The sequence below is a fragment of the Papio anubis genome, chromosome 9 (assembly GCF_008728515.1).
Source record: "Papio anubis isolate 15944 chromosome 9, Panubis1.0, whole genome shotgun sequence".
Taxonomy (NCBI): domain Eukaryota; kingdom Metazoa; phylum Chordata; class Mammalia; order Primates; family Cercopithecidae; genus Papio; species Papio anubis.
Window position 1 is genome coordinate 16,117,817 of NC_044984.1, and position 10,177 is coordinate 16,127,993.

The window sequence follows — 10,177 nt, forward strand, 5'->3', positions numbered from 1 at the left end:
TGACATGACCTTTGTGGAAGGGCTTGAGATTTAGTCAGAAGGTATAGTGTGGAGGTTCAGAGCATGGCCCTGGGAACGATTGTCTAGGTTCCAATTCTGTTCTGGTAACTTCAGGAAGGGGAACACTGAATGAAGCTGGGAGACAAATTGCATCTTCATAGAATGTTTAGGAACATTTTAAACTGGGTGTCTAATTAGGAAACTAAGGGGCATGGAGATCTTATAAATGAGGAGACTTAAACCTCTTCACATTTTAGAAAATATTATGCCTTGTGATGATTATCCTAGCTCAGGTCACCTCTCCTCATGTAGATCACCTCTGTTTCCTTGAGTATTTCTTGGGGTTTTTAGAGAGAATTTCTTGCATGCTCAGGTATAAGTCTTCTTTGCAGTGTTCACACTGTGGTGCCTGACAATGACCAGCGCATCTCTGCCAGGCCCTCAGGGAACTTTTTCTTTCTCTGCTGTTGTTCCACAGTTCCCACCAGGCACAATTTGCTATTGGAAACAGATCTGACCCTTCAGGGTACCCAAGTTGTGTTGCAGTTATGCCTGCACTCCAGCATAGTCAAATGACTCTTTGATTTGTTTGTTTTCCTTATAATTCTTTCTCTCCTAGAACCCAGGCGTGAATGTAGGAAGTGAGGACAGATACAGGTGATAGCAACTGTATTTTTCTCAGTATTCTGATTCTTTACAACTTTGTTACATGCTGTTCAAATTCATCAAGGCAGTTCCTTCTTCCCTAAGGATATATTCTCTTCTGAAAGACCTCCCTGCTCTTCAGCTTCCCTTGCAAATAGGCTTCTGTCAGACTACCCGACTGATGGACAATCTTGACCATGTGCCTGAACCCCAGTAGAAGTCATCCTTACTTGCTCTTTCAGAACTTCCTTATTCCTCATAAATCAGTTTCCTTTAGACTAGACACATAAGTCCATTCAAGGTGACCAAACATGCTACTTAAATATACTACCAGCTGAAAGAAATTTTAAAACATATTTAGGTTACTAATACTGTCTTTAAACTTCCTTGAATAATGTAAACTTGGCTATTTCATTAAAGGATTTCAGTTCAAGCAAAGTAAGGCAATCGATTATGTTCTTTCTTTCTTCTTTTTACCTTCTACTGAGCAGTTTTCTCCTTGTTTTCTTTCTAATTTCTACATTCACTTTTGCCCTCAAGCATGGCCATGTTAATGGAAAAATACATTAGGAAATTAATCCAGATGTTTTTCCTCAGAGTTATGTGAGTCGTAATAGCACTTGAAACTTCACTTCTAACAAATTTTAGTGCCTCATTAAAAAATTAAGATGTGCAAATAAGTTACATGTTATTGTAGTTTATTATAATGTATATCATTTTTATAAATTATAGGGTAAATGTATTTTCATCAGATGACTTTCATGTGTTAGTGCTGAACACCCTCCTAATTCACTTGGGTTTAATGTGAACCCTGATGCTTTTGCATGTGATGTCACTGGTGAAATAAGAGGAGGCAGGAAAGACAAAGGAAAATTGTGGATTAATATTTATTAGTGTGTGGTGCTATGCAGCTAACTAGTCAACAGTTTGAGCTCTTCTACTTTCTCCAACGGACTAAGTTGGGGAGGGGTGGTAGAAGGAGCCTGTTATGACCTGTTCAAAGGGTAGTAATTTTCATTGTAATGGGAAATATGTTGAAACAAAGACATGAACGACCACAGGCATATGGATAAATTATAGATGCTTATTTCGTTTTATGAGAAAATAAAAATGTTTTATTAAGAATGTAAACATATATGCTAATTTAACCACGTTAGTTAAGTGTTTATTAAAATGCTAACAGAGTCACGTGCTATATAATCATGTTTTGGTCAAGAGTTGGCCACACATATGGCTGTGGTTCTGTAAGATTATGGTATCATATTTTTATTCTACCTTTCTATGTCTAGATATGTAGATATACAAATAAATATCATTGTGTTATAATTGCCTACAGTATTCAATATAGTAACATGCTGTACACATTTGTAGCCTCGGAGCAATAAGCTTTACCACAAAGCCTAGGGATGTAGCAAGCTATAAAATCTAGGCGTGTGTAAGTGCACTCTAAGATGTTCACACAACAAAATTGCCTGATGACATATTTCTCAGAACATATCCTGTTGTTATGTGTGCTTATAATTCAGTAAGATCGAATGATGTATCTAGCTTCAACATATTAAATTATGTAGTCTTTACATTACTGGAGAGGGATTGTGAGGTTCAATGTATTATAGAATCAACAAGTAAACAAAATTAAATGAGCACCACTGTCATGTGTCATGGACACAAAAGCATACCAAATGTTTATCTAATGAAATTTCTATCCATAAAGTCTGAGGCAAACCCAGTTGAGGCTAAGTTGTAAAGCAAGAAGAGGTAAATTTTGCTGTGTTGTTTCTAAGGGTACTTCACTGAGGACAAATTTGAAAGATAATTGACAAATCGAGGCAGAAGAAAGTCAATATTAGTACCCAAAGAGCCAGAACCATGTGTTAGAGCCAAGAGGACTGTATTTTGATGCAGCGTTAGTTAAATGAACACAAAGGAGCAATCACTGAAGTGTGCGAAGTCATTAACAAGGGTGAGATACCTGAAACTCTTTCGTTGTTGCTGGTTTTTTACCTGAAGGTGCAGAAACTTGCTTCAGGGATCAACATAAGGTTGGAGAGCTCCAGAAGATTAGATACTATTCTCAGGATAAAATTGTTTGACAATACACTTTTAGTGAAGATCTATTCAACAGATTATTTATTAAGCACCACATATATATCAAGCACTATAGATGGCATTGGGGATACAGCAGTGAATAAGATATGGTCCTCGCTCACACATTAAAGTGAGAAATTGTAATGCACCTGTTAAGTGGAAGTTGGTAGACAGTACTGTGGGAACACAAAGAGTATAACCTCACTTGGTCTAGGATAGTCAGAAGAGATTTGCAGATGAATGATGCCGAGACAGAGCCCTTTTAATTGCATAAAAATTACTAGATAATGAGACAAGTTAGCCTATGTAGAGGCCCACAGCCTAGCATGCCTGGAAGATGAATCACAGGTGGCTGAGCAAGTGTGAAAAGACATAGATGCTAGGATCATGGGTCTCTTCTTCATCTATTGGAGTTGGAGGGGGTGGGATATTAAGTAATTCTGTTGAGTTCATAAGACACAGGAAGTTCCTTCTATTAGCTTCAATTATTTGCTCTGCTAAACTACACTGCACATAGTTCAGGCAGGTCTCTTTCAGGCCAGTAGACATTATGAACCCATGAACTTGTAGGAACTTTGTGAGTGTCCTGTCAGGGAGTTCATGTCTTGAGATTTACTCTTACAGGACTTAGCTACTTTTAGGTGAAAGTGCAAATTTTAATTTAGCAAAAAGTGTTACACATAATAACCAACTTACCCACATATATTTTAAAATTTTACTCCCAGAAAGTGATTGCAAATCTATGACTGATCATTATAACACGATGTTGACTCAGGACTGACAATAATAGAAAATCAAAAAACAAATAAAAAACCTGCCAATTTTTTTTCCTTGACCAGATTTCAGTGGAATGTGTTAACAAATCATGTTAAAAAACAATAATAAACAAAATTTCTGCTTAAAGTAATTTGGGTTTAGTGAGGAAAAATGACAATTTGGTAAAATGTGAAATCTAGATTAATGAATAAATTAAAAACTAAAGAATGTAAAGAATGACAGGGAGGGGAGTAAGATTTGAGATTGGAAGGAAGTAATCCAGCTGTTTTTTTTTATGTTTTAAAACATTTTTCTCTTATATTTCTTAGAAATTATAAAAATCTTTTTCACATAGAAAATCCATACATGTTAATGAAAGCAGTGAACGTTGTTTTTGTTTTAACAAGCCAATGTAGTAGTTGTAGGATTTGATGCCACCTTTCATGTGACTGGGGAAAATGAACTGTACAGAAAAACAGTAATTGTCTCTAAGTAGCGGAAACTGCAACTTAAAAGAGATGATAGGTTTTCTCAATTTATGTCCTGTGACAAGGGATCTTTGGAATAAAATGCATATCAGAATAAATATTAATATTTGTTTATCTTTCCAATTGTGGCTTTGCTTTCAAGAGCATTTTAATTAAACCTGGTAAAGAACTTACCACAATATTGATAAGAAGGGAAAGAAAGATTCCCCAATATCCAGGCCATAGGAATAAGTTCTCATTAAGTATCTATTCTTACGTGAAGCTTAAAGATACCTTTGCTCAGGAACCTTTTAAATTTCCTTTTGATAATTTATTTAAATATTTATTCTGGACACAGCAGATGAAGATGTAAGGAAAAGGGTGATAGAAGAAATTGGAATTTCAAAACTAGCAGATCGTGACACATATATGTGTATATATATACACACACACACACATATTCTTTCAAACACAGATTTAATTTTAGGTTTATTATAAATATGTCTATTTATAAAGTAATGAAACTGATTTTTTTAAACAAACTGTAGTAGAATTATAGAATTAGACAAAGCTATGCTTCAAAGTATTCCCCTGGGAATGCATGCATTTATTCTAAATATGCTGCAATTTTTCAAGCCACATTTATAATTCCTCTTTTGAGATTATTTTAACAGTTACTGTTTTACCAGCCACACACAAAAAAATTCATCTCTTTACGTTATAAGTAAATCGCACATTTTAGATATCAACTGCCATATTATCTAGTCTTATCACTCTGTCTTCCAGTCCAATACTGACTATGAAAGATGTCTCATTGTTACTAAGAAAAAAGTAAAAACACAGTCAAAAAACTAAAACTTATCCCCAGTGACGATATCCTTAACAAGTGAATAAATGCATGAAATATTAAGATAAAAAATATATATTTGCAATTCACAATATACTGGGGTATATACTGGGTAAGGCATTTTTATTCATTTACTTTATTTATTTGTTTACATATAGACTCTTGCTGTGTTCCCTAGGCTGGAATGCGTTGTCTATTACAAACACAATCATCCTGCACTCTCTCTGAAATTCTGGGCCTCAAGGGAATTTCTCATCTTGGCCTCCTGAGTAGCTGGGGCTACAGGTGTGCACCATTCTGACTGAGCTCGAAAGATCATTTTAACAATTTCAAACTCATCAGTCTCAGCATCAGAAGAGTAAGTCTGTATCCTCTAGGTTTAGCCATCTAAGATGGGACTAGATTCATTTACAAGAATAAGTGCTTCTATGCTTGCTCAACAAACATCACCTAGCTTTATAGGCACACTGTGTAAATAGGAAACAGTGCTGTACATATAAAAATGAGTATAATGAGCATGTCCTTTTACCAAAAGGAAGCAATTATACTCAGTAGTAAGTAATTATTTTAGTGAAAAGTACATTTGCTTTTCAATTTTATTCCATACTAGAGTTTGAGCTGAAAGAGACCTTGGAGACCAGTTAGTCCAACCTACTTATTATTTCATAGGAGAAGAAAATGTGGCACAGAGAAACTGGAAGCTAGGTGACTTATTTGAGGTTACATAGTTGGTTGTAAGTCTTGAGCTAGAATCAGTTACTTGACCATTGATATGAGATTCTTCCCATTACTTCCTAGTGTGTCCCTGGTAGGATTTATTTCATATGAAACTTACATAATCCAAGGCAATTTTTAAATGTTAAATTATAGAATATGCTAATGTGTCTTTTGTGGACTTTAAAAAGTAAAGCAGTGCTGTTAACTGTGTTTCACATGCCAAGAACACTATACTTTTTAAAAGTCACATGTGGGTGATTCAGAAATGTGGTTCGCTTAAGAAAAAGTCTAGTTTCTTTTTCGCCAGTAGAACTGTTTGTTTTATTATTTTACTCAGACTGATTTATGAAATCATACTGTTCATTTCCATTTTAATTTACTTTTTTTACCCTGACAATACCTAATGAGTGCTTTTGATGTATTGTTTCCTAGCCAATATTTTATTGTTTCTTTGAAGATTTCTACAAAATATTTCAGAAAATGTTTTTTCTTTTTTTGTTGTTTCTTTTTTTCTTTCTTTCTTTTTTTTTTTTTTAAGATGGTGTCTTGCTCTGTCGCCAGGCTGAAGTGCAATGGCACCATCTCAGCTCACTGCAACTCTCGTCTCCCGGGTTCAAGCAATTCTCCTGCCTCAGCCTCCTGAGTACCAGGGACAACAGACGCAGCAGCTCACGCCTGTAATTCCAGCACTTTGGGAAGCCAAGATGGGCCGATCACCTGAGGTCAGGAGTTCGAGACTAGCCTGGCCAGCATGGCGAAACCCCACCTCTACTAAAAATCGAAAAACTTTTTCCTTTGCATTTTCTAGTGTATCATCTTTTACAAAGATGTATTTCAACACTCAAAATCATGAGTAGTATCTTCGGCCATTCAGGTGGCTATAGTAAAATACTTTACATTGGGTAATTTAGAAACAGCATAACTTTATTTCTTGTAGTGCTGGAGGCTGGAAAGTCCAAGATCGAGGTGCCAGACAATTTGGTGTCTGGCGAGGCCTTGATCTCTGTTTCATAGAGGGCACCTCCGTGCTGGTTTCTCACACTGCAGGAGGGGCAAACGACCTCCTTCAGGCCTTTTTTGTGAGGGTGCCTATCCCATTCATGAACGATCTATCCACATGATTTAATCCTCTCCAAAAAGCCTCATCTCTTAATACTATCCTATTGGGGATTATGTTTTAACAAATGAATTTTGAGGGGAACAGACACATTCAGCCCACAGGAAGTAGGTACAAATTTTTAATATGATCTTTGTCCAAAACATGTTATCAGAAGACTTCCTTTTGGCAACATTAAATTTTTATTCTTTTTAATTTTAATTAGTTAATAGAGTCAGTGTGGTCCTTTTTTTCTTTCTTTTTCATCACAATCTTTTAATTTAAATTTCCAAAGCTCAAAGTCTTGCAAGGACATCATGGAAAAACTTTCCATGTTGGGTGTATCTTTCTATCAAACTGGCCTTGAGGTATGGTGAGGGGAAGATGAATGGGAACACAGAAAGTCTCTAATGAAGACAAAGCCACAGTCTTTAAAATATATATTCACACCCATGAAAGAAAGGCATAATTTGAAAATTATTTTTTATCCAGAAATAATAAAAAAACTTAGGACACTGTACTTTAATATTCTCAAAAATGATGCAAAAACACATGGTCTCTGCTAAGCCAGAATAGAGAATCATAAGTTTGAGATAAAGACAAGGCAGTTAACCCTGCACTGTACTAAAACGCATTACACTGAGCAGTAGTTAAATATAGGATGACCAACACAGGATCCAAATAAAATCTATGCTGAAGGCAGAAAGAATGTACTTGACCTTTCAGAAATGAATAAGAATCATCTGTAAGATGAAAGTGGTTGTGTAATTGTGTGAGGAGAGTGTTCTAGACAGAAAAAACAGCTTAGGCAAAGACATTTTTTAAAAAAGAGGGAGTAGCCTGTTCCAAAACTAAAAAGCTATTGTGCATAAGATGTAGAATTCTGGGAAGAGTGGCTGGACATCGGGAGAGAAGAGTAAACAGAACCAGTTCTTGAAGTGTCCAGGAAGCATTTTCAAAGTTTTTACTTCATTCTGAGGGCAACATGGAGCTGTTGAAGACATTTCTTCATCACGGGGTTGGCACAACAAGAGTTGTATATTAGAAAATCACTCTGGCTGCAATATGGAAAATAGACTGTGCCTGGAGGCATGGGATCAGCTAAGAGGCATTTGTTTTAATTTATAGAAGAGAGGATGGTGTTTTGGACAAGGTTAATGCTGATGGAATTGGAGTAAAGTGATTGGATTCAAGAGATATTAAAGAGATAAACTGAATAAAATTTGGTGATTAAATATGGGAGAGGAGGGAGAATAATCGATCAAGGGTAGCACCTAGGTTTTTAACTTAGATAACAGGATAAATGGCAGTGCCATTTACTGAAAGTGGAAATGTCAAAGGAAGCACAATCTTTTGGAAAACATAGTGACATTGGTCTTTTATATTGTATTTGAAGTAAAGATGCTTCTCGACTTATGATAGGGTTATGTCCTGATAAACCCATCGTAAATTGAAAATATTGTAAGTTGAAATGCATGTAATATACGTAAGCTACTGAATGTTACAGCTTAGTCTAAACTGCCTTAAGTGTTCTGAGAACCCACCTTAGCCTATAGTTGAGCAACATCTTTTGACAACAAAGTGCACTGTAGAGTCTCTGTTGTTTACCCTCATGATCATATGGCTGACTGGGAGCTGCTGTTCCCTACCTCTGCCTCGCCTCTCGAGAGAGTCATACTGCATAACACTAGCTTAGAAAAAAATAAAAATTTGTACTACAAGTTCTGAATGCACATCACTTTCTCACCATCATAAAGTTGAAAAACTGTAATTGGGACTATCATAAGTTGGGGACTGTCTGTATGTGCATGACAGGTATATGAATGATTGACAAGGGAAAATATCAAATAGCAGTTCCATATATGGATCTGAAGTTCAGAAGAAATATCTGGGAGAGATATATAGGTTCTTTAGTTTTAGTTTTTTCCTATTCAGCATTTATTTTAGAATCAAGGAGTACACGTGCAAGTTTGTTACAAAAGTATATTGCATGATGCTGAGGTTTGAGACATTATTCAACCCGTTACCCAGGTAGTGAACATAGTACCCAATAGGTAGTTTTTCAGTCCTTGCCCTTCTCTCTCTCTCTCCTCTCTGGTGGTTCCCATTCTCTTTTGTTCCCATCTTTATTTACATGTTTCCCCATTGTTTAGCTCCCATTTATAAGTGAGACTACGCATCATTTGTTTTTCTGTTTCTGCATTAGTTCACTTAGTATAATGGTCTCCAGCTGCATCCATGTTGCTGTGAAGGATATGATTTCATTCTTTTTTTATGGCTGTGTAGTATTCCATGGTGTATATGCATCACATTTTCTTTATTCACTCCACCACTGATGGATACGTGGGTTGATTCCATGTTTTTGCTATTGTGAATAGCACTGTGATGAACATATGGGTGCATGTGTCCCATTCTTTAGGTAGAATGATTCATTTTCCTTTTGGTATTTATCAAGTATCGGGATTGCTGCGTCAAATGGTAGCTCAACTCTTAGTTCTTTGAGAAATCTCCAAACTGCTCTCCACAGTGGCTGGATTAATTTGCATTCCCACCAACAGCGTACAAGTGTGTCCTTTTCTCTGTAGACTCACTAACCACTGTTGCTTTTTGACTTTTTAAAAACAGTAATTCTGACAGGTATGAGATGGTATCTCATTATGATTTTGATTTGCATTTCTCTGATGATTAGTAACGGTGAGCCTTTCTTCATATGTTTCTTGGCCACTTGTCTGTCTCTTTTGTGAATTGTCTGTTCTTGTCTTTATCCACTTTTTAATAGGGTGATTTATTTGCCACTTGTTGAATTGTTTAAGTTTCTTATAGTTAAATTTCTTGTAGTTAAGTTTCTTAAGATTAAGTTTCTTATAGATTCTGTGTCTTAATCCTTTGTTGAGTGTGTTGCTTGAAAATTTTTTCTCCCATTCTATAGGTTATCTGCTTACTCTCTTAATTAATTAGGTCACACTTAATCAATTTTTGTCTGTGTTGTCATTGCTTTTCAGGGCTTAGCCATAAATGCTTTACTAAGACCGATATCAAGAAGAGTATTTCTTAGTATTCCTTCAAGAATTTTCATAGTTTGAGGTCTTAAATTTATGTATGTAATCCATCTTGAGTTATCTTTTTTTTTTTCCTTTTTGAGACAGAGTCTCGCTTTGTCGCCCAGGCAGGAGTGCAGTGGTGCAATCTCGGTTCACTGCAAGCTCTGCCTCCCAGGTTCACGCCATTCTCCTGCCTCAGCCTCCCAAGTAGCTGGGACTACAGGTGCCTGCCACCACGCCCGGCTAATTTTTGTTTTTGTATTTTTAGTAGAGACGGGGTTTCACCATGTTAGCCAGGATGGTCTCGATCTCCCAACCTCGTGATCCACCTGCCTTGGCCTCCCAAAGTGCTGGGATTACAGGTGTGAGCCACCGTGCGCGGTCAAGTTAACTTTTTTATATGGCGATTGTTACGGGTCATTTCATTCTTCTACTTAAGGTGGTCAGTTATTCCAGCATCATTTATTATTGAATAGGGAATCTTTTCCTCATTGCTTATTTTGAAATATAGGTTTTGAAA